The 26,572-nt window shown below is 42.0% G+C and overlaps 1 protein-coding gene across 9 annotated transcripts in view; it reads right to left on the reverse strand.

Moving 5' to 3' along the window:
- SPTBN1 (spectrin beta, non-erythrocytic 1) overlaps positions 1-26,572 on the reverse strand; it is a 212,642-nt gene that overhangs the window by 157,809 nt on the left and 28,261 nt on the right. Inside the window, exon 1 of one of the 9 annotated variants that reach the window (XM_086326894.1) lies at positions 6,593-6,767. The exons of the other annotated variants lie outside the window; for them this stretch is intronic. The gene's annotated coding sequence lies outside the window, so the exon portion shown is untranslated. Of the gene's footprint in view, positions 1-6,592; positions 6,768-26,572 lie in introns of those variants that run through there. 9 annotated transcript variants of the gene reach the window in all.

Consider the following 26,572-nt stretch of genomic DNA (forward strand, 5'->3'; position numbering starts at 1 on the left):
ATACCAATTTCCAAAGGTTTAAATATTATAATATGAATTCATTTGTCTTGAAGAGCAGTTCAAACAAGCCTCACTGCTTGGATTTACACTTTAGCAGCAAACCCTCCCCTCTGTGTGACTGGTAAATGTTTCCCAAACTATTTAGAAATCTGCAACTTTTCAAATAAACAAAATGAGTAAAGGTTGGCCTATGATACTCGAAAAGGAAAAATGACATCAATCCCGGAAAGAAACATTCAAATAATCACCATTTTAACAGGATCAAACCTCTACTACCAAAATTTGTTTAAACTTTCTCAATTTGAAAAAAAAAAAGTTTGTTCTTTTTTAAAAAAACTTTTAACAATACAGACTGAAATCCATATGAATCTTACACTTTACTGTTTAAAACTTGATTACAAAGGTCCTCAGCACCAAGCCTGGTAACAAAGGTCAGTTAAAGCAAATGTGGAGATTCCCTTTCACTTTTGGTAATATTTAAACACAGATATTGGGCTTCCCAAGTGGCCTTAGTGGTAAACAACCCATTTGCCAATGCAGGAGATGTAATAGACACAGGTTCAATCCCTAGGTTAGGAAGATCCCCTGGAGGAGGGCATGGCAACCCACTCCAGTATTCTTGCCTGGAAAATCCCATGGACAGAGGAGCCTGACAGGCTACAGTCCATAGCGTCGCACAGAGCTAGACATGACTAAGTGACTTAGCATGGCATAGGAGAAAAATGAGCTACCCTGGTTAAAATACTGCCTAAGCTTAGAATTACAGAGGATCTCTCTGATACACAACCAAGTATGTGTTCACTGTAGGTGACCAGACACAAGCACACACATCCACTGAAGGGCCAAGCCAGAACCCAACCAATGTTCCAAACTGGGCAGAAAGGCAAAGCAGCAAGCACAACCTGTCCATATTTTGCTTGGCTCCCGCTCTATTGCTCAAATTACTTCAAAATGAAAATGAGGTCTTAGCTGGTGAAGTCCTCAATCGGGTTCAAAAGCAAAAGCACACCAAGGCTACACTGTACAGCACAGGGAATTACAGTCATTATCTTGAAACAACTTATTTTCTGTTGTTTAGTTGCTCAGTTGTGTCCAACTCTTTGCAACTCCATGGACTGAAACATGCTAAGGTTCCCTGTCCTTCAGCATCTCCCAGAATTTGCTCAAACTCATGTCCATTGAGTCAGTGATACCATCCAACCATTTCATCCTCTGTTGCCCCCTTCTCTTGCCCTCAATCTCTGTCAGCATCAGAGTCTTTTCCAATGAGCCAGCTCTTCACGTCAGATGGTCAACGTAATTGGAGCTTCAGCATCAGTCCTTCCAATGAATATTCAGGGTTGATTTCTTTTAGGATTGACTGGTTTGATCTCCTTGGTGTCCAAGCATCAATTTTTTGGCGCTCAGCCTTCTTGATGGTCCAACTCTCACATCCACTCATGACTACTGGAAAAACCATAGCTTTGACTATACCAACCTTTGTCAGCAGAATGATGTCTATGCTTTTTAACACATGGTTTGTCATACCTTTTCTTTGTAGGAACAAGCGTAATAACCTACAATGGAGTATAATCTACAAAAATACTGCATCACTATGCTACGTACCTGAAACTAACATAATACTATAAATTAACTATACCTGAATTAAAATATTGATAATTAAAAAAAAATTTTTTTTAAGGAGAGAATGCAAAGGAAACCAGCAACCTTCCCTGTTCCTGCAGAAGGATATAGGCTTAAAAGAACAAGAATCAGAGGATCCAAACAGCTTTGACTTTCTTTAAGAGTTCCCTGGTGATGTGATTTTGGAAACTATTTTTAAATTTCTTATCTGACCAAAGTCAAGCCTGTACTGTCATCTCCTTGTTATGTGATTAATAACGTATTTTAAAAATACGTTATTAATAAACCAATTTTCTACTTCCCAAAATATCTACAACATAACACACACTTTAGTTTTTTCTTCCTCCAAACACTTTCAAAGAAGTTTGCTGTTTCTTTTGTCAAACTCAGCAACGGAGTAAAGAATGAACAGGACAGGAGGACAATTTAGAGAACTGGAGGGAATCAAATTATGTTAGCATCCGTTGATTCTGTGCAGAGAGAAAATGGAGTGGGCACCTCAGCAGGGGCTCAATTTTTAGTGGTGTCTGAGAGAACTCTAAAGCTGCCTTTCCTGCATTAAATGCGAATTTCAACCCAGAAAGTATCCTAATTAGGAAGGCTTTCTTTTTTAAAATATTCATTTATTTATCTGTGCCATGTCTTAGTTGTGGCATGTGGGATCAAGTACCCTGACCAGGGATCAAACCCGGACCCCCTGTGCTGGGAGTACACAGTCTAGCCACTGGGCCACCAGAGAAGTCCCAGGAAGGCTTTCTAATCTCATATCAGCAGAGACGTTCTCTCTCAATCATTTGTGACTTTAAAGATAGGGACAACAGACAAATAAGAACTGAGTCAGCCTAAACATTCCTTTCTCCAGGAAGGCTATTCTGAAGCCCCCAACCCAGGGCATCCTGTTAAATCTTTTCCTCGTGGCATGTACCAAGAGTGTTTAAAAAATTACCTGTTAAAAGATTAGCTCACCTTATTTACCATACTCTCTATGAATTACTAGGTATCTCTTTTTAGCAACATATCCCTAGGTATAATGCGTAGCACATGGTAGACAATAGGTAAACATTTAATGAATAAACTTCATATGGAAAAATTTTTAATCATCCAACGGTATTAGAGGCACTGTCCCTAACAGAGCAGCTGTATCAACAAAAAATTTCCAGTTTATCCAAAGGTAACTTTGTTCAAATTAAAGCCATAAATAGTAAAAACTCAAACAAAACTGAAATAAATCTAAGAATTATTTATATTTTACATTTTCTACTATACTTATAACATTAAATTTTTTGATTTCCCATAATCATCAAAGGAAAAACTTCAAATGGCAACCTCAAATGTCTATCTAAATTACAAAGGTTGATTTCCCAAGTCAAGTCTTTATTGCTGGCTGAATAGCAATACTCAGAGGGTTGACTGCAAAACTAAAAGGTAGTGGGAGAGATTCAAAGCCTAGCGCCCAGGCTGGTCAACACTTTCCTCCTCATCAGAAGGCACAGTCAGCAACACAGAGGACCCTGGACCAAGAAGGGGCTCCTATTTATTTAAGAACACATTCTACATTTAGATTTTTTAACTACCCAAAGTTAGAAGAGGTGAAAACTGACAGCAGTGCAAAGAAAATGTGGTCAGCTCAATAGGAAGCACCAGCAGAAGGCAGGGCAACTGTCAGAAATAAAATAATCACCAAGGGTTCTGAGCAGCTCAGAGGGTCCAGACGCGGGCAGCCAGGCTGTAAGACACCTTGGGAGTCCAGGACAAAACTTAGGACCCCCGAGGGGAAAACACTCTTAAAGCAACACCAGACAACTCTCTTTAAGTAGCTTAGGAGCTCTCATGTGGGCACTGGCACAGACTCCTTGGCAGGCTGTGAGCAACAAATTCATAGTGACTCAGGGTTAGAAGGAGCTTTCTAACAACTAGAGCTGTCCAAAAATGCAAAGGGCTGGCCAGAGAGCAAGGGAGTTCACCAGCATCGGCAGAGGCTCACCCAGGGTGGGTAAGTATCGTTTGACAGAGCAGCCGCAGCATGCTGAGTACTGGGTGCAAAGAGGGGCTGCAGGAATTCCAACATCCCTTTCAACTAACAGGCCTCTGTGATTTGGTTAACCACAAAGTGTTCACCGTTCTTCTGATCACACATTGTAGTCATAACTACAGTGCTCACAATGTGGTTCCCCAGGCATGCACCATACCCTCTTCCGTCGGGCTGAGCATATTCCGAAAGAACGGTTTTTCGTATTTTTAATGGAATCTTTTATTACTTTAATTACAACCATTCTTTGTTGGGGTATTTTCATATTAAGAGAATGTCTCCATTCTCTTTAAAATAAAAGTACTCTTCTGCAAACATTTATAAACATTCACATTGGGTTTCACAACCCCATGGAAAAAAATGGGCAAAAGGTTTTGAGAATGCCTTTTATATTTTAATGCAAACATTAATTTTAAGAGTACCACTGGAAATATTTATCATTGCAACTATTAGTTAAGTTTATACTCTTTAATATCACAGGTAGCAAATAAAACATCTGTTCATTAAAAAAAAAAAACTTCCTTAGAAAATACTGCCCATGCTGATGTGACATATTTTTGAGGGCATTATTACTGAGTCAGGGATTTTGTCCTTCACAAAAAGTGGAGACATTCCTGCTATCTGAACAGGTGTGAAGATGCAAAAAGTTTTTAATCTAAGGAAGTCACAGAACATCACAATATGAAACAGCTTGTGCGTTATAATTCTTCTGTTGATACAGCTTATACGAAAACCTTTCTTTGATTCTTCAGTCTGAGGAGGAGACTGTACCTGCGTTTCAAATTTCCCTAAGAAATTACTCTGTGATTCTCCTGATCAGAGTTTTGCTCTAACGGTGGGGACTGGACTGCATCAGTCCCACCCACTGTACTTAAAGGTGCTCACATATCCAGCATCAGTCACTTTGCAGCTTAGTTCTGACATGAGGATGGGGATACTCAGAAGATGAGCTGGTGACAAACCAGATATACAACCAAGGTACCACACTGCTGCCAAACTGGTTTTATTTTGGCTATTTTAAAATGCAGTTCCCAGAAGCATCCTTATCTCACCCATTTTTTATAGGCAGATCATGATACCACCAAAACATGTCTGAAAAAAAGTGAACGTACATGTTTGGAAGCATCAAGAAAACATGAGAAAGCCATTCACTGCAATCACACTAAGCTATGGGACAATGAAGAGTTAGGCATTTAGCAGTTCCTAAGCCAGAAGCTGGTTGTTTTTGCCTTATGGTGATGGGTCTCTAGGGCTTCCCTTATGGCTCAGCTGGTGAAGAATCCGCCTGCAATGAGGGAGACCTGAGTTCGATCCCTGGGTTAGGAAGATCCCCTGGAGAAGGGAAAGGCTACTACTCCAGTATTCTGGCTTGGAGAATTCCATGGACCGTATAGTCCCTGGGGTCACAAAGTGTCAGATGGGTCTCTGACATTGATGTGCTTCTTGAAAAGAACTGATTGATATATTCAAAGACAGAAAGAGAAGGCCTGTTTGTAAGACCAGGGATGAGAGTATGGATCAACATGGTGACCTACAATGATGATCATTCTCAAGCTTATGGAGACTTTTTGCATTTTCACCTTGGATACTTTGAAATTCCTCAGATTCTCTGAGGGACTAGGGAGCCGCTGTCGAAGAGATTTCTCTAAAATGCATGTTGCCCCACACTGGTCTGTAGAAGGATGACAGGAAGTGTGCTGGTCTTCTTTGTATGCTCTGACTGCAAAGGCACTAAGCAAGTGAGCAAACAGACCCCTCACATGACGCCTAGTCTTCCGTGTACACAGAGTGTTGAAAGACTGGCCAAGTTCCCGCGAGATCATTCTCCTGTCTCCAGATGGAAAGAAACAGAGTGAAATACATCAGAATGGAGACTCCAGCCTCTGCGGGCAGGTGGAGATTGGATGACCAGGGTCCAAAAATGTCTCTTCTTTTAAACCAATAAGCTCAGTAGAATAAGCTCTACAAGGGAACAAAATTTGTTTTAAACTTCGGGATCACTACCAGAAGACTAAGAATGTACTCAGTTGCTGAAGCCCTTCTTAGTGGAAAATCCAGTGCCAGCTTCGCAGGCAGGGAGGGTCACCCCCAGAGGGACCATGCAGTGCTGACAAGTGCTCTCTCCTCAGAGGCAAGCTGGCTGCTGTGTCAGCCCTGGACTCTGTGCAGAGCTCCCTCTTGACTGAAGGGAGGCACAGCCAACAAACACTCGCTCTCTTCAACCTGACTGCTCACCACTCACACACACTCCAGGAACTCTCTCTAAAGTTCCAGAAAGTTCCTGCTAACCAGCTCGACAGGCTTTCCAGGTGAAGGATGAGGAGTCCCCTCCCCCTTGCTCTCAGCGTACATTTCAAAAAGAAGAAGAAAACAAAATCAGCAAGGCCAGCACTTGCCCTTGGTTTTGCACTGATGGAGAGTTTTCATTAACACGTCTCTGACTCAGAGCTGCTGCTGCTGCTGCTGCTAAGTCACTTCAGTCGTGTCCAACTCTGTGCGACCCCATAGACGGCAGCCCACCAGGCTCCCCCGTCCCTGGGATTCTCCAGGCAAGAACACTGGAGTGAATTGCCATTTCCTTCTCCAATAGAAATCCGTTAATCTTTACATCCAGGACTGTGCAGGCAATGTAGGCTGGGAGCTGTCACCTACTCATATGCATTTTGGCTCAAGACACACTCTCTGAAGTGAGTATTTATCTGACTTCCTCTGAATGGCAGGAGGTCTCTTCCATCTCTGCTGTGCCTCTCTTGCCAGAAACAGACAGTGAGGTCAGGAGCAGCCTCTCTGATGTAAACCAGCTCCTCACAGAGCAGCAGGTGGGAGGCAGGGAAATCAGACCACTCTGGCGGCCTGACCATCCCACAGGAGCTCAGCGCACGCTGCCCAGTGCAGCCTACAATTCTCAGGTCCTTGTGACCGGCTCCTAGAGTCACAAACCTTCACATCAGCCTCTCGATGACAGCAGAGCTAAGGTATTCAGGTCCAGAAAGCAGAAAATCACCAGCTTCCCCATCACGGCCACAGTCTCTCTGGGAGGGGTGTGGGTGCAGGGTCACTTCAAAGGCCAGTGAGTACTTTAAATAAAGGATGTGTGAATTCTCCAACTGACACCCTGAGAATAAAAACACACACATTTTCCTTTCCTTCATTTGTTCCATTTCCCTGAGTTCCACATTTGGAAACAGATACTGTCATATTACAAGAATAGACGGCAGGTCTGGAAATGAACCGAAGCTCTTTAGTCCAGTCTTGCTTTACAATGCAAATGTTTTTCTATCACACATTCCAAAATATGCTAATCATCTACTGCAGCACACATTTTCAGGGAGCTATACATACTTACCAAAATTTCTTCAAACTTTCAAGAAAAGTCTCCATGCACATAAACTGCTCCAACCCCCTGGCTTCCTCTCCTCTCACAACTCCCCAGTCCTCCTTCTTCGTGATCTCCTCTCCTCTAGGAGAGGGGGCTTCTACCCCCGAGTGGAGTGCCCGGTGTGAGCAGACAGGGTGAGCCGGGTCACCACCCCCAGCACCACAGCCCACCACACAGCCAGAGCACCCACCTGCCGGAGCAGTAACCACCAAGATGAAGTACAGTTGAGGAGGGCCTCGCAGACAAAGACATGAGAAGAGGTGGAAACGACCAACTCAGAGTGCACATGGTCCATCCCCTCTCATTGGATACCACACACCTGCACCTTGTTGTCCAGCAGGTTAGCACTTAATTGGCTTAAATTATCCTTAATGGACATACACAGCATTAGCCATGGTCAGTTATAGCAAACACTGTGCCTAATTAATACATACTGTTCCCTAAAAGAGAAGGAAGCATCTGGGAGATGCAGGAGGGGACCGGCTATTTGGTGGTAAACAGCAAGTGGTCCAGAAGCTACCATCTCATTTAGCTAATTACAAATCTGTTTCTGGGGGGTGGGGGGGGATCCGGGCTGTGGGGCAGAAGAACCTGAGGCAGTTCACCTCCCTTCTCACTGAGGAATGAGGCAGCTCCAGTGGGAAAACAGAGGGGGTTTCTACTTGGGGGAAAGGGACAGGGAGCTCAAGGCCCTGTCCTCTGCACTGGGTCCTGTTTTCCGAAGCCTCCTGGCCTGACTCTGCACAGGGCAGTCCAAGGGCCTTTGGGGAAAGATCACCAGGGATCTGCAATCAGAGACTCTGCTGTCCCTTCCAGAAACCAATTACCCCACATTCAGGTCAGAACCAGGGGAGGCTTGGGACAGGTAACCCAGAGGCTCTGGGCCTCGGCTGCCTCGTCTATAGAGAGGACTGGGCCAGAACAGCAGTTCCCAACCCTGTGCACACATTACAATCACTTTTGGTGATTCTGTGATTAAATTAGACTCAGGCAGCAGGATCTGTAAAACTAAAGTGAAAGTCGCTCAGTCATGTCCGACTCTTTGCAACACCATGGACTATACAGTCCATAGAATTCTCCAGGCCAGAAGACTGGAGTGAGTAGCCTTTCCCTCCTCCAGGGACTCTTCCCAACGCAGGAATCAAACCCAGGTCCCCTGAACTACAGGCGGATTCTTTACCAGCTAAGCCACAAGGGAAGCCCAAGAATACTGCAGTGGGTAGACTATCCCTTCTCCAGTGGATCTTCCCGACCCAGGAATCGAACCAGGGTCTCCTGCATTGCAGGCCGATTCTTTACTTAAGTGTTGAGAATAATGGATCAACTAGAGCCCCTTCTAACTTAAACAGAAAAAAAAATTCCTAAGCCCCAAATATCAATGACGTCATCTGCGCTCCTCCCCTTAAAGGGCAGTGGATGGGGATTTAAAAAGTGAGTGCACTGCTAAGTAAGGCAAGTACTGTCAAAGCCATCCCGGCCCCAGGAACACGGGATGAGCACAGAGGCTGCAGCCGCCCTGAAGGATCTTCAAGTTTCCAGTCAGCTCTGAAATGTGGACACTGGATTTGGGATTTAGATTTTCTTCCCTATGCTGCCTGAAACATGAGTCTCACAATAAACTATATCTTCAACGAAAATGTTGTGGTTATTTTAAATAAGTCTTCAGCTAACAAATGAGACTGTTTGCCATTGTTGATTTGTTTTTAAACAAAGAATGAAAAACTACTTAAGCATTCGTTCATCTCCTCACTTTCAGTGGATAACAGATCACAGAAAAAAACATAAAACAAGTCCTAAGAAATGAACAATTAACATAACAAAAAACTGAAAAGAATTATAATACCAAGATGCCAAAAATACTGATTACATTTCAATCACTATTTGCGCTTTCATCTGGAAAACATATCCTCCGCTGGAAAGTACCCAGGATAACAGCTGCATTGGTTTTTCAACTTACACAAACACTCTAAAAGTTAGCCAGAACTCTGGACTGGCTGACATCCAGGGTTTTATTATTATGTACCATTAGTTCACAGTGAGAAACGTGGGCTAGGGAATGGAGAAAGCGAAGTAACAACAGGGGCTTCGTAATCGTGTGCAGATGTGAACGTTTCTGAAGTTCTATTTGCCAGAAAATGCCTCCCACGTTATTTCTATTACCTGGAGGCTTTATTAATTAGGTAATTACAAACGTTATATTTTTAGGACATCATTTAGATACTTAACGTTAAACAATTTTTCTTACGTCAGTGGCTGGGCCATGCTGACATTTTAATATCTTTCATATGTAACGCAAACCGGTCAGTGTTCTTCCCCTCTGGCTCCACTCTTTAGCAAGTGCGGAAAACAAATCACCAGACCAACAACCAGTCCCCTTCTTTCCTTATGTCCATTTCTTGTCACATCAATTATGGCTCAAAAGTCTCTCACTTTCAGTACTTCATAAATGTTGGGGTTTCTATCATTTTCTTGAAACGTTTATAAAAGCCAAACGGAGTGGTACAAGTCCAGTACAGGCTTTTCAATCTCATGAACCTCTAAAGCTAAACAACAACAAAAAAGGGACCAATACAGGTTTCTAACTTCTATTAAGTAAAGAACAAAAACTACAACAAACAAGAAAGACTACTACGTGATACTGCCACTATTCTATAAAGACTCCAAGGACCATCACCATCATCATCGGAAAATGCAAAGATCTGTATGTACCCTATGCAGAAGAGGACAAACGCTGATCTCACATCAGGCTTCTCAAGTGGGCAGTGAGTGACCCACGACACACCTGGTCCCACAGGTGCAAAGGGAAGCATAAGCTGGTAGGCAGATGACGAACACTGAAACCCAAGTCACCTGATCAGGAACAGGCACAAGGCTCCTCCAGGCGTCTGCATCTCTACCTGGACATTACTTCTGAAGTCCCTTCCTGTTCTGAAGTCCAACAACCATTAGATGAGAACACTCTGCTAGACTGTTACCTATTTTATTAGGACGAGGGATAAGAACCATGTCTCTTATGCCCCACGGTGTGTATCTCCAGCACCTAGCACAGCAGTTGCCACAAAGTAAGGGCTCAATCAATATTTACCAAATAATGACTTTTCTCACCTCTGCAGTATTAAAGGATTTTAAGAAAGATGCATTGATGATTGATGTCTGGTAGCTTCCTGAAAGAAATATAACATGGATCTGGCTGTAATTTTTAATTTTATGTATGTATGTATATTTGTATTACTTAACAAACACTTATATTAAGAACTCTATGTGTCAGGTCTTTGACCTTTACAAATACTAACTCGTTTAATCCTCAAAATGTCCTTTTCTAGGCAGGCATGCTTATCTTTCACATTTTACAGATGAGAAAATTGTGACACAGAGTGGTGAAGGAACTTGCTTAAGGTCAAAGAAAGTTAGTGGAGTCAGGATTTGAAACCAGTCTAGTTCCTGAGTCTATCCTCTGCTGTCCAATATGGTTGCTGCAATCACATGAGGCTATTTAATTTTAAATAAATTAAAACGGAATGAAAATCAAAATTCAACCCCTCAATGTACTAGCTATGTGCACTCAGGAACCACATGTAGCTCAGGGCGACAGAACTGAACCATGCCTGGGGGAACACTCCCCCACAGCAGAAAGCCCCACTGGAAGCGTGGTCTCCACTCTCAGGCGATGCCCCACTGCGGCCTCTCCACCTGGCTGTGGCCCCAGACCTTGCACTCCCACCTCCGTGCTGAGCCCCCAGTGCAGCAAAATAGAACACGAAGGGGCTTTCCAACTGGAGTTCTGTAACACCCATTCTTCAAGCAAAAGTATGTAAAAACGATAGCAGCTTGACTCTTGATAGATGTCCTCAACAAGAAAGCTGGGCTTGTTTTTTCCTTTGTTATACTCTATTCTTCTCCTGGCAGGATGTCTGCAGAAATGGTCTCTGGCTGTTAGGTCACTGGTGCACACTTGCACCTGTCCTGCTGTGAAGGGCAGAAATTCTGTTTTATAGATTTTGTAAGCAGAGTTCAGCCAGAGGGTAGCCCTTCCCAAAATTCAGCTCCCAAAATATTTGTGGACATTAAAAAAAAATGCAAAACGCATATCACATGTGGTTCTTTCTGTAACATGGAAACAAAAGCTTTTGGTATCAAGGCAGCTTTAAATTCTGTCTCAGAGGAGGATTCAGAGTGGGCTGCCTTTGAGGGGTGGACTGGAGGGGGTGTTAGGATTTCTGCAACTCCCAAAATAACTACAACTCCCAAAATAGCAGTTGTGAAAGTTTAATTACCTAAGAAGGGTAACACATCACATCATTGTTCAATATAACATCTGAACCCAAAAAGACTTAAGGGGAAATGAGACACAGGGCGGGTAAACTTTGGTAGAAAAAGAGTCAAGTCCCAGAACTAAGGGCTAGGAAAACAAAGAAGTAAAGTGGAAAAAACTTTGGGTGGAGTGAGTATCAAGGGAAGAAGAATGAAAGTAGGAAGACTGAAAACAAACAAAACAGAATGAATTCATACTTCTGCTGTGGCTGTCCCAGTTGTAAAATTCTCTCTCTGTTAAATGAAGCCAATAAAAGATCTATAACAAAATATTATATTTGCATTCCTTCTCTCCCTTTTCTAAACTAGGCATTTTTTAAAAAATGATGATTCCTTTCAGAGAACTCCAGAGGGTTCCCCACAGAAACTCCAGGGTTTCCTTGACACCCATGCATCATATGGGTCAACAGATGACAAGTTTCTCTGGCAGTAAACAGAGGAGGGAGCCAGGTATGCTGGCCTCCTGGCTCAGGGTGGGGGTGGTGGCATCAAATACCCACAACCAGGAGCTCAATCAGAGAAGGCAATGGCACCTCACTCCAGTACTCTTGCCTGGAAAATCCTATGGACAGAGGAGCCTGGTAGGCTGCAGTCCATGGGGTCGCTGAGGGTCGGATACGACTGAGCAACTTCACTTTTACTTTTCACTTTCATGCATTGGAGAAGGAAATGGCAACCCACTCCAGTGTTCTCGCCTGGAGAATCCCAGGGACAGGGGAGCCTGGTGGGCTGCCATCTATGAGGTCGCACAGAGTCGGACACGACTGAAGTGACTTAGCAGTAGCAGCAGCAGGAGCTCAATGTGGCTGGACATCAGATCTTCATGTTCCATGCCATATGGCTGTCCCCATTCACAGCTGGCCCTCTGCATCCATGGGTTCATCCACAGAGGGCCGCCTCTACTATGCCACTTTATATAAGGGACCTGAGCATCTGTAGAATTTTGTATGGAGTGGGAGAGCGTTCCTGGGACCAATGCCCCCAGATACCAAGAGATGAGAATACAGTTTCCTGAACAACTATCTCCACAGACATGTGCTCACATCATCATTTGTGATTGCTGCTGAGTGCTGTTGTACAGTATAGATGTACTATAACTTTATTTAACCAAGTTCCTACTAAGTGAACTCGCTCAGTTGTGTCTGACTCTTTGCGACCCCATGGACTGTAGGTCTACCAGGCTCCTCAATCCATGGGATTTTCCAGGCAAAAGTACTAGAGTGGGTTGCCATTTCCTTCTCCAGGGGATCTTCCCGACCCAGGGATCAAACCCGGGTCTCCCACATTGCAGGCAGATGCTTTACCCTCTAAGCCACCAGGGAAGTTTTGTTCACTATTCTCAAAAATATTTTCATGAATGTGGTAATATCACTATTAACTGTGTCCATTATTTTGTTAGGGTCAATTTCAAGATAAGAAACCTACTACCCTGGAAAAATGGGTTCTCCCACCAGCACTGCAGGAGAGGGCCTGTTTTCCTTTCACCCTGATCACACCAATTAAGATAAGAAATAAGGAGATTCAATTGCATGTCTTTGCTTACTAATGATGTGACCTTGAACGTTTTCATTATCTAAACTGATCACTTCTTTGGGCAAATTACTAACTTCTCTATGCTTCCGTTTATCTGTAAAACAGGAAAAATAATTTATAAAAATAATTATAATATTGTAATATATAATAATAATATCACTTATTATATAATAATAATTCTCTATCTCATAAAACTGTTTAAAGAATTGAGTTAATGCATATAAAAAGCTTAAAACAATTCATAGAACATTAAAAATAACTTATTATTTATACTTTTTAACTTATTTCTGATAAGAAATCTTTCTTTGAAACAATAGAGTTCACATTGGTGGTTACTTTTTCTGAACAGCACAGATGAAATAATTATCACTGGATAACAAAGAATCACTGTATGTATCTACATGTAATTGTACCAGTGGACCTCCCTCTCCTTCATTTAGTTATAATATCCACTAGATCAAGGCTATTTTTCTGTAATATAAATAAAAAATACATCTGAATCAAATTTTAATAAATTGTACATTCATAGATTTAATTTTAATAAAATTCTGCATTTTTCCAGAATTTTAAAAACTTTATAATAAAATCTTATAACAAAAAATATTCCAAAACAAAGTTTGGTTAAATAAATCATGATATATGTAATATGTTGACTCTCATGCATCAATATTTAGGTGTAAAACATGGAACAATGCTCAGATGAAATACCAGGTAACAAAATAAACAGATGATGATTCTATTTCTGTTTGAAAACGTATACTTATCAGGAGTAATATACACACCAGAATGTTAAAAGTAGTTCTTAGCACTGGGTGATGGTATAAAAGGCAATTTAAATTTTATTTTTGAAAGAAAACCATGTTCTCCTTAGTTTCTGCAAAGAACACTGCATTTTTTGAAAGGAGAAATGTTAAGTATTTCTACAGGTGGGATTCCAGTGTGGTGTCCAGTTTCTTGGACAGTGCAGAGCTGTCTGGCAGGGCAGCCCCTCTTGGATAACAAGATTCTCTCTGGCAGGAACATTCTCTGGACAGACTGGGGAGTGGAATCTCATCAGGGCTCCTTGAGCTTCAAGTTGGTAATTCCCGCCTCCCCATCCTCCTAGACAATAGACATGGGGAAAGGCCCGAGCTGATTTTATCTTTCTCCTGCTTACCATCCAGCAATGATGCCCCGAGGCTTTCAAAACAAAGTTTCAAACTTTGAAAGATTCCAACTATATGATAAGCACACAAGGCCCCTGCTTTCCCCCAGTGTCACCCCCTGCCACAAACCTGCACACCCTCAATTCTCGGCAGCTCAACTCTCTCACAGTTCCCAGACTCTGCATGTCCACTGAGACACCCCTCACTCACACTCAGCTCAAGCTCCCCTCCCACAGGGGGCCTTCATGGTAATCCCTGTGCACAGCATTTTGCATACTGAACCACAATCATCGGCTCATTCCTGCCCACCTTCTTGACTGTGAGTGAGTTGGGAGGGATACAGCAAGCAGAGTGGGAGAGTCAGTAGACAAGTGGAGACAGAACTCCTTGAGGGAGAGTTGACAATTAATAGCTATAATGAACTGCACATACATAAACTACATGAGTTGATAAGTTCTGACATAAATACACCAACCCGTGAAACCATCACCACCATGAAGAAAATGAGCATATCCATCACTCCAGAAAGGTTCTCTGTTCCCCTCTATGTTTCGCTCCTCCTGGCCCACTTCCACCTAACCGCCCCCCTCCAATCTCTGACCCCCAGATACCCACCGATCTGCTTTATGTCCCCACAGATTATAGTCCGCATCTTCTATATACATAAAATTATTTAGTATGAACTATTTTTCTGTCTGGCCTCTTCACTCAGCACAATTATTTTGAGATTCACTCATATGCTGCATACAGCAATAACTGATTCTTTTGTTATTGCTGAGTAGTATTCAACTATATGGCTATAACTCAGCTTATGTATCTGCTTACCTGTGATGGACACCTGAGCTGTTTCCATTTAGGGCTACCACAAATGAGGCTGCTATGGACATCTGTGTACAAGTTACTATGTGGAAAATGTGCTTTCATTTCTCTTGCGTAAATGCCTAGGAATCCTTGGGTCATATTAAAGGTCAAATGATCTTTTTTTTTTTTTTTAAAGAAACTGCACGACAGGACATTCTAATAAAATTTTTTTAAAAAAGCAGAAATCAATGAGCAGATGCACCAGGGGAATATCCTTTTTAAAGAAAGATAATAAATCCTTTTATAAGAGACGAGTCATTTTACAGTGTGAACATTCTCTGTGACTTTTAAAATTCAATCTTCACATATGAAGCTTTTTTTACCATGCAAATGAGTCATGCCTATATTAATTACAGTTATATAAAAATCTGCGTTCTGTCCACTGACCAATTTCCCTACACTGAGCCTTGTTCTTTTCAGGATTTGGACGGCACCATTCAATTGCTTCTCTCACTGGAAGTCTCTAGAGCAGTGTTGTAAGAAAGAGCATGACGTGGTAACTATATCAGTCTTGAAAAGGATCCTTCTTTGTATGTGTTCCAAGAAAAGACAGTAACCCACTCATGTGACTTGGGGGAGGTATAGTAACTTTCTGTGCCTTTGACAGCCACCCTATCAGCACCCAAAATGAGTTGGGAGATTTAAAAGGCCTTCTGTGCAAAGGCCTATTCAGCAGTTAGTACAACATAAGCTGAAAAAAGAAAGCAATTCTACATAGAAATATCCTATCTTGACACTTAGGCTGGGACCCTCTCCAATTTCAGTTCAGTTCAGTCACTCAGTCATGTCCGACTCTTTGCGACCCCATGAACTGCAGCATGCCAGGCCTCCCTGTTCATCACCAACTCCTGGAGCTCACCCAAACCCATGTTCATTCAGTCAGTGATGCCATCCAACCATCTCATCCTCTGTCCTCTTCTCCTCTGGCCCTCAATCTTTCTCAGCCTCAGGGTCTTTTCAATGAATTAGCTCTTCACATCAGGTGGCCAAAGTATTGGAGTTTCAGCTTCAACATCAATCCTTCCAATGAACACCCAGGGCTGATCCCCTTTAGGATGGACTGGTTGGATCTCCTTGCAGTCCAAGGGATTCTCAAGAGTCTTCTCCAACACTTCAAAAGCATCAATTCTTCACCCCTCAGCTTTCTTTATAGTCCAAATCTCACATCCATATACGACCACTGGAAAAACCATAGCCTTGACTAGATGGACCTTTGCTGACAAAGTAATGTCTCTGCTTTTTAATATGCTGTCTAGGTTGGTCATAACTTTCCTTCCAAGGAGTAAGCATCTTTTAATTTCATGGCTGCAATCACAATCTGAAGTGATTTTGGAGACCAGAAAAATAAAGTCAGCCACCATTTCCACTGCTTCCCCATCTATTTGCCATGAAGTGATGGGACCAGATGCCATGATCTTCGTTTTCTGAATACTGAGTTTTAAGCCAACTTTTTCACTCTCCTCTTTCACTTTCATCAAGACACTTTTTAAAAATTCCTCTTCACTTTCTGCCATAAGGGTGGTGTCATCTGCATATCTGAGGTTATTGATATTTCTCCCGGCAATCTTGATTGCAGCTTGTGATTCTTCTAGCCCAGTGCTTTTCATGATGTACTCTGCATAGAAGTTAAATAAACAGGGTGACAATATACAGCCTTGATGAACTCCTTTTCCTATTTGGAACCAGTCTGTTGTTCCATGTCCAATTCTAACTGTTGCTTCCTGACCTGCATATAGGTTTCTCAAGAGGCAGGTCAGGTGGTCTGGTATTCCCATCTCTTGAAGAATTTTCCACAGTTTATTGTGATCCACACAGTCAAAGGCTTTGGCATAGTCGATAAAGCAGAAAAAGATGTTTTTCTGGAACTCTCATGATCCAGCGGATGTTGGCAATTTGATCTCTGGTTCCTCTGCCTTTTCTAAAACCAGCTTGAACATCAGGAAGTTCATGGTTCACATATTGCTAAAGCCTAGCTTGGAGAATTTTGAGCATTACTTTACTAGCGTGTGAGATGAGTGCAATTGTGCGGTAGTTTGAGCATTCTTTGGCATTGCCTTTCTTTGGGATTGGAATGAAAACTGACCTTTTCCAGTCCTGTGGCCACTGCTGAGTTTTCCAAATTTGCTGGCATATTGACTGTAGCACTTTCACAGCATCATCTTTCAAATAACTTGATGATTTGAAATAACTCAACTGGAATTCCATCACCTCCACTAGCTTTGTTCGTAGAGATGCTTTCTAAGGCCCATTTGACTTCACATTCTAGGATGTCTGGCTCTAGGTGAGTGATCACACCATTGTGATTATCTGGGTCGTGAAGATCTTTTTTGTACAGTTCATCTGTGTATTCTTGCCACCTCTTCTTAATATCTTCTGCTTCTGTTAGGTCCATACCATTTCTGTCCTTTATTGAGTCCATCTTTGCATGAAATGTTCCCTTGGTATCTCTAATTTTCTTGAAGAGATCTCTAGTCTTTCCCATTCTGTTGTTTTCCTCTATTTCTTTGCACTGATCGCTGAGGAAGGCTTTCTTATCTCTCCTTGCTATTCTTTGGAACTCTGCATTCAGATGCTTATATCTTTTCTTTTCTCCTTTACTTTTCACTTCTCTTCTTTTAGTAAGGCCTCCTCAGCCAGCCATTTTGCCTTTTTGCATTTCTTTTTCTTGGGGATGGTCTTGATCCCTGTCCCCTGTACAATGTCATGAACCTCTGTCCATAGTTCATCAGGCACTCTATCAGATCTAGTCCCTTAAATCTATTTCTCACTTCCACTGTATAATCATAAGGGATTTGATTTAGACCCATTTAAACTCAGAACACATATAGGCATATGGTTTATAGAATATAAAAGTAATAAGGAGCCTAGAGAAAATTATAAGAAAACTGCTCTTTGGCCCTATCTAAACTTCAAAGGATTGGGTTTTCTGGTAAATATTGTATTAAATATTCTGAAGATGCATTAAACTGAATAATAATTTTCTAAACATAGTTTTAAAAGAATCTGTGTATAAAAGCATAATAGAGATAAACAGAGTCTGACAGCTTTTATTATTTCTATTAACTCTGCTGCTCTAGTTGATATAAGCCAATAAATCTCATTCTTATTCCACATGAAAAGAAAGGAAACCCACCCAGTAGAAATTCAATTACATTTCTATTGGAGGCTAGGAATATCTTTGCTTGAGACATAAGACACTTGTCCATGTGTCCTCAGCATGAAAACCACTGATTTACATTGGGCGTCCCTGGTGGCTTAGAGGTTAAAGCGTCTGCCCGAAATGCGAGAGACCTGGGTTCGATCCCTGGGTCAGGAAGTTCCCCTGGAGAAGGAAATGGAAACCCACTCCAGTATTCTTGCCTGGAGAATCCCATGGATGGAGGAGCCTGATGGGCTACAGTCCACAGGATCGCAGAGAGTCGGACATGACTGAGCAACTTCACTTCACTTTACTTCTCCAGAAGCAAACCTTTTGGAGAAAGCAATGGCACCCCACTCCAGTACTCTTGCCTGGAAAATCCCATGGACGGAGGAGCCTGGTGGGCTGCAGTCCATGGGGTCGCTGAGAGTCGGACACGACTGAGCGACTTCACTTTCACTTCTCACTTTCATACATTGGAGAAGGAAACGGCAACCCACTCCAGTGTTCTTGCCTGGAGAATCCCAGGGATGAGGGAGCCTGGTGGGCTGCCGTCTCTGGGGTCGCACAGAGTCGGACACAACTGAAGCGACGCAGCAGCAGCAGCAGCAGCAGCCTGCTTAAGTTTGAAGGCATCTGCCACACAAGTCAGTCAGTCAACACAGGGGCAGTAAGATACCTGCAAGGAGATTACTGGAAAGCACAGCTTTACAAACAGGTGTTAAATGAAACTCTTTAGTTTCAGCAATTCTTGTCTTAGGCATGTATGGGAAAAGCTGTATTTGGATAAAAATTTGAGTGCAATGATGCTCACATCTTGTACTTTTTATAGGGGCGAAAAAATTTGAAGACCACTTAAATCCCTAATAAGGGATCTTACAGTCACAGAAAAAAAGTTTTCAGAAAACATTATTAACATGGATACAACACATAATGTAACAAAATGAACACGATTTAAAAAGTGTTAAATAAGGACACAAGTGTGTGTGAGCAAGTTCAAATAAGCAAGACCAGGAAGAAGTATACTAAACTGTTAAAAGGGATTATAGAACTGTATTGCTATCATAATCAGAAGCTAATTTTAATTACAATATACCAGCAAAACAAATATTTTACCAGTTTTTTTAAGTTCTTATAGTACCATGTTATTTCTCTGGAAACATCTAAAGAAATACCTAAGTTCCCCAGTGATGCCAGATGTTAATTTCTTCAAGGGCCTGTAAACAAAGGCTAATTGGAAAATCTGGATTTAGACAAGAGAAAAATAGGAAGAAAATTACATAAAAGCGATTGTTTAAACCACAGAAGTTTCAAAAGGGTTAATTTAAATGCTGCACGTTCAGAGGGCACTTAAAACACAATGTTCAAAATTTTACTTCACGTACAGCTCTTCAGGAATATGTTACTCCAAAAAATCATTCTAACATAATACGACTAAAAATTTCTGACCAGTTCTTCACCAAGAACGTTGACTACTACAATAGCTCAAGTCTTAATATCTAGTAGGTGATGAAAATTTTTTCTACCTAACTCTACAGTAATCAGAAGAGAACACATTTGAAAATTCTTGAGTCTTATTAATCATGTAGGAAAAATCTTCAACTTTTGAATATGGATCTGGAGACTCTTCATAATATAGGACTATGTGGGAGAAAAGGTCAAAATGGAAATGGCAACCCACTGCAGTATTCTTGCCTGGAGAATCCCATGGATGGAGGAGCCTGGCAGGCTACAGTCCATAGAGTCACAAACAGTCGGACATGACTGAAGCAATTTAACCCGACACCCTCACAGTAATGGACCATGATGCCCTGGGATACAGTTTTTCCTGTCAGTCAGGTTTATTATTAGCAATTTCTTTGGCTCCCCCCAAAATTATGAACTATAACCTTGACTTTGGTTAGAGCATTTCTTGACTTAATTATTGCTTACTCTGCCATTATGCCCACTAAAATTCATCCTCTTCCATACTGGAGCTCAAGTGAGCTTTGAAAAACACACAAACTTGCCTAAAATCTTTCAACACCCTCCCCCTTTCGTCTTTTGGGAAAAACTTCCTTTCAAGGTGTACATGACCTTATATCTTGCTTCACTTCTCTTTATCCTCAACACATTCCCTTTGTTCTAGCTGTAATAGAGCCCTTTGACCAAAGCATACTATCTTCTTTCTCCTTCCTTTTATGCAGGGAGATCCTCCTCTGCTTGGGACCTCCCACACCCTTATTTTTCCAGCTAACACCATTCATTCTTCAAGAGTCATCTCAGGCATCATCCTTCTTCAGAAAGGTGTCCCTACACCTATCCATCACCTACCTGCCCAAGATACAGCAGTTCTGTGCCTGCAGTTTACACCGATCAGGACAAAGACTTATTACTGGTTCCCTGTTTCCTCCCTGAGCACTCGCCCCATAAGAGAAGAACTGTCTTGTTTCTGTGCCCAGGTGCCCGCACAGAGTCTGTAAAGGGAAGTACTCAACATTCTGACTGAAGCTCCACGTCCACCAATGACAGTGAGGCAGTGGCCCTACTAAGTCCCATAAAACACCTCTGCCACTCAGAGGAAACTCAGACACTGTCAGTTTATCACAGTATCCAGTTATCTTAAAGGGCTCATTCTCAATCCAAAATTTCTGGAGAAACTGCCTTTTGAAAGAATGCGCTTATCACCATTTCCGTGTTGAAGACTGTGCAAATGTCCTATTTTCCCTTTTTGGTGGCCCCTACCTGAATTAAAGCATTACCAGAGGAGACCCCTTAGATACTTCCAGAATTAAAAAGATCTGTTTATAAAATCTCCAAAGAGTTGTTTTCTATTCTCTGCCTCATCAACCCAGCGAAAGTAAACAGATTTGGGGTGGCCTGAGAGATTATCTTGAATCTTGAATGAGGAATGCTGAGGTACTCTCATATTCCTATGGAAACACACAGCTAGGAATAAATATATTTTAGGCTTGAAGAATAATCACAGGTCCTCTCCTTGATCCAGAAAAATCCAACTAATTAAAGACCCCAGTGAAAAGATCATTTCAAAGAACATTATCTATAAATAACCCACATACTATTTTGCAAAAAAGTCCCAATTAGGGATTTCAGTATGCATGCTCTTTGCAAAAGCTCTTAATCATCTGAAAAATATCAGCTATCAAATCAGGATTGTGATTTTTAAAAATCAGTACCTTGGGGAAATGGAAGGGAGGTTCAAGACAGAGGGGACATATATATACCTATGGCTGATTCATATTGATGTTTGGCAGAAACCAAATAGAATTTTGTAAAGCAATTACCCTTCAACTAAATAAATAAATTTAAAGTTAAAAAATCAGTACCTTACATCTGTATATTGCCATGTATTTTTCAAGGTACTTTCAATTATGTCATTTTATTTGATCCCATTTTTGGCACTCACTTTTCAATGACAAATCCAAGGATTAAAATTTTTTGTTAATTTTCTATCTCTAGAAAACTGGACTGTTATTTTAACATCTGGTGTTAAAGATGTAAAAGAGTAACAAATTATGTAAAGATTCAAGAGTAACAATTCTCTTAATTTTTGCCAGTAAAATTAAATGCTGTATACAAGTGCATTTGTTCAGTGCTTAGTCTCTCTACAGAATGAGTCCTTTGTAAGATTAATAACTTCATCAAAATTGAAAGCTGGAAAATAATTCATGGAGAAAGTGTGAAAAACTCTGTTGTTTTTTTCCCTATACAAAACATACCATCTGGAGTTATTTTTGCAGCCAAAAATATATCAGGAGATAGGACTTTTTATTTTAATGCTGAGAAGAAATGGTAAATCCCAAAGTGTCTCACTGCCACTGGGATGAGACAACGAATGACACTGAAATCTGAGAAAAGGGGTTCCAGAGATCACCCTCCAAGCTCACACCAGCTGTGTGACCACACAGGACCTATAACATGCCACCTTTTAAAATGAAGAGAAAAAAAAATAGGACTCTGGGAAGGAAACGGGAGCAGAATTCAAGACAGCCAAATTTTAAAAATAACGTGAAGTCAATTTCAAAAAGAAGACTACAGAGTGAGGTAGACATCACATCTGACTAAGGTGAAACTGGAGAATCACTGATTCTTGGGGGTGGTGGGGGAGACTTAGGAAGGTCCCTGGTCTTGTCGTCCTTCTGGCTGCCAGTAACAACAAGGAAATCAGTTCACCTCCCTAGTCCTCAGATTATTCTTCTGAAAATGGAAGGAAATGGTTCTCAAACTTGGCAACTCACCAAAATCACCTGCTGCTGCTGCTAAGTCGATTCAGTCGTGTCCGACTCTGTGCGACCCCAGAGACGGCAGCCCACCAGGCTCCCCCATCCCTGGGATTCTCCAGGCAAGAACACTGGAGTGGGTTGCCATTTCCTTCTCCAATGCATGAAAGTGAGAAGTGAAAGTGAAGTCGCTCAGTCATGTCCAACTCTTAGCGACCCCATGGACTGCAGCCTACCAGGCTCCTCCGTCCATGGGATTTTCCAGGCAAGAGTACTGGAGTGGGGTGCCATTGCCTTCTCTGACCAAAATCACCTAGGAAATCACCTAGGAATTTTAAACACAGACTCCTGGGCCCATGTCTATAAATTCTATTCACCAGGGATGTGATGTGGTCAGAACCTGTGATTGTTTAAAAAGTTTCTCAGGTGATTCTGATGTACATGTCTGGAAACCACCAAACAAGAGGATCTCTAAGGTACCACCTCATCTTTTTAATTGCAACCTAACCTCACTGTCAAGAATCCAGGTCTATTTATTTCCGGAAGATTTCTCAGTGTACTTAGTACACTAAAAACTGAAAGGTTACAGTATTACAGAACACAAATTTTCCATAGTTTGGGGGTAAGTTTCCTACTTGCCCTTTAAAACTCAATTCTATAAAGACCTCTGAAATCCACAAGCAAAAGAGGACCAGCTGCACTCCATGAGTTACCAGGATGGCTTCCTACTACACAAGATATTGATGAATCAATGCTTGCTTTTCTATTAATCTTCTTAGCATTTATTTTTGGTCTTTCTAATCTACCATTTTCCTGCTTTTTTAAAAAAGTTAACATTTCCTTTCTAGCTCTCTGAGCTTAAGAAAAGAGAATACAGAAAATTAGGCAAAGTAGGTGTTGGATGTAGTTCAAAATAAAAGATGAGCATTAATAAAGTGTGTATAAACTACGGACAAGGGGACAAAAAGAAAACATACCTCTTTTCCAACAGTCAAAGGCAGAGCAGACACATGAGCCCTCATTTTCACTGTAGCACCATTACAGAAGCCAAGACACGGAAACAACCAATCAACAGAGGAATGGGTAAAGAAGTTTTGGTATCTATATACAATGGAATACTACTTAGCCATAAAAAGAAGGAAACGATGCAATGCATTTGCAGCAAGACCTAGAGATTATCCTAAGTGAAGTAAGTCAGAGAAAGACAAATATCGTATGATATCACTTTTATGTGGAATCTAAAATATGATACAAATGAACTTACTTACAAAACAGAAAAACAGCCACAGATATAGAAAACAAAATTACGGTTACCACAGGGGCAAGGTGGGGACAGGGGGTAGGGATAATTTAGGAGCTTGGGATTAACATATACACGTTGTTGTTGTTGAGTTGCTAAGTCATGTCCGATTTTTGTGACCCCAAGGACAATAGCCAGCCAGGTTCCTCTGTCCATGGGATTTCCCAGGCAAGAATACTGGAGTGGGTTGCCATTTCCTTCTCCAGGGCTCTTCCTAACCCAGGGACCGAACCCTCATCTCCAGCATTGGCAGCTGGATTTTTTTTACCACTGAGCCATGAGGGAAGCCCACAGATAAACATTATTGTAGAAAAAACAGAAAACCAACAAGGACCTACTGCACAGCACAGGGAACTATACTCAGTATTTTGTAATAATGTATAAGGGAAAAGAATCTGAAAAAGAATATATGTATGTGTGTATGCATATATAAAACTGAATCACTGCACCTACACCAGAAACATTGTAAATCAACTATACTTCAATAAAAATCCTAAAAATTAAAAATAAATAAAATATTAACCCCTCCTCCAAAGTACAGAGTGTAAGTAATGGGGGTGGGGGGGATGTCCTGACCACTTACTCCACTGGGGCAAGCAGGCAGTGCTGTGTGGTTATAATTTGGTAATACAGATATTTAGATGCAACCATGTCAAGAACACTTACCTGGCAAGTGTCCCAAAGTGAGGAAATGAGCCCTGTGACAGGCATTGACACTTCATCCTGATTTAACAGCAGACAATGACAAATAACACAGGAAAAACTCCAGTGACTCAGAGACCCTATTGACCCTATTGAGACACACACACACAACCAGGAACCACTTGCATTCTTTTGATTCATGTGTTATCAGAGTTCTTCCCGTTATCAGAGCTCTTCCCGTGCTTGCCCTGTGCCCATGAATACTTGGCATTTTCTTTTCAGTGGGCTCACAGAAACCAACAGAAATCTGTTCCTGGGGAGGTGCTAATGTCCAGAGAAACATGAGAGAGAGGGCTCAGGCTGGAGGGTACAGACAAGACCGCCAGCCTCATGGCAGCCTCTCCACCTGGCAGGTTTCCCACTCCTGCAGAGGACCTGCCCAAAGGGAGAGTGGTTTGGAAAATCCAAGCCTTTAGCGTCCTCCTCTTTTCCTCTATCCCTTTTCTTTGCCAGACCCTACCCGACTTGGCTGTCTAGGTGAGATGTCTGAATAAACGTGATTTCATTCTTCCCCATCCTCTCAAGCCCTATCTCCTCAATGCTCCAAGAACACAGGGGCCCACATGGAACTTTATTTCTCTGGAAATATGTGCCATTACCACCCTTCTCTCCCACATACTAGAGATGAGCCATGAGAGGCAAGTGACTGAGGCAGGTGTCTTTTGAACAGAAGGGACAGAAGTTACTCTACCCAGTTTTACCCCACATATCAGGCTTTGGTCCCTAAAAGAGCCTTTCCTTAGCTCTGCAAGAATAAAACTTACTTCTCCCCTTCCTGGCCCTGTACTCCCCAGGGCTCACATCTTCCTGCCCTCGGAGCTTACCACACCCCTTCAGGCTAGCCTGCTCTAAACCGGACCTTTCAGCAAGATGTGATACCTAATACATCGCACCAACTGTGGCAGGGCTTCTGGTGCCAAAAGACCATTGACAAAAAGGCTGCTAAAAATGTATGTGGCAATTTGGTACTGGCAAGTCCTGCTGGATTCGCTCTATTCCAAGCCTGTCCTTCCTGTGTCAGACTTCTCAAATGTTCACAGCTTCCCCACCCCCCACCCCAGTTCTGCTGACATCCTACGACAGCCTAAATGCAGGCTGTCTACCAGAACTTTCAACCATGCTGCAAATATTCTGCATCTGCAAAATCCATTACAGTGGCTCTCAGTTGTATGTGACAACTGAGCATCTGAAACGTGGACCTGAGGCTTTCGTTTTCCTTAATTAATTTAAATATTAGTAGCCACACTAAGGCTCCTAGCTTCCCTTCCAAACAGCACAGATTACAGCCATAACTCTGAGGAGACCAAAGGCTAATGTGCAAACTTGGTTAGAATCACCTGAAAGTGTTAGTCGCTCAGTCACGTCTGACTCTTTGTGACCTCATGGATTGTAGCCCTCCAGGCTTCTCTGTCCATGGAATTTTCCAGGCAAGAATACTGGAGTGGGTAGTCATTCCCTTCTCCATGAGATCTTCCCAACCCAGGGACTGAACCTGGGTCTCCTGCATTGGAAGTAGATTCTTTACTGCCTGAGCCACCAGGGAAGCCCCAGGATTACCTGGGGAATCCTTAAAAGTCCCACAGTGCCCATTCTGCACCCCAGATAATTTAACCAAATTCTTTAGGGGTGGGACCCAGGTTTCTGCATTTTTAAAATCTCAAGTGGATTTCCAATGTGGTGCCAAGATGGAGAATCACTGCTCTAAAAGGTGAAAATTCCTACCATGAAGAGCCAACCTTCATCCAATCAGACACCTCCAAGTACTAAGCCATTTAAACAACTAGGTTGAATATTCAAGCCATCCTGCAAATTAATTCTACTACAGTCAGATAAACCTCAGGCTTGTTGTAGCCTGAGAAGCAAATTCTGTCCAAAGGCAAAAGGCCATCAAAGGTAATGAGGAGACCAGCTCCGAAAGGAAAGAAAGAGTTGTTCCAAATAATCATCAGCATTCAAAGCCTAGCTAGCATGAGTCCTTACACATAAGTAATTTATTTTCTGGAAAGCTACCAGTTAACGATAAAATCCACCTCAAAATCGGATACTCTGAACAAACAGCTCTATAATTGGATTTTTTTCTCCTTGGCTAACCCACCCACACACTATCTGTGCCTCAGAGTAAGCTCTCACCACTGTGCATTTTTCTTCAAAAGATAATCTGAAACCTGTGCTTTTTCACTGGGTGTGTTAAACTTTTTAAATGGTAGCAATTAAGATGCCAGCATTGGTCCAAAACCCATTCGCTCTGCCTCACTGTCCTTCAGCAGACAGCGGCAACCTTCACTGGCCATTACTAATCTCACCCAGTGTATCCTTAACCAGGTGAAGCT

Source organism: Bos grunniens, chromosome 11, assembly GCF_055505025.1.
Source record: "Bos grunniens cultivar Pamir isolate PY7600 chromosome 11, Bosgru_T2T1.0, whole genome shotgun sequence".
NCBI classification, from domain to species: Eukaryota; Metazoa; Chordata; class Mammalia; order Artiodactyla; family Bovidae; genus Bos; species Bos grunniens.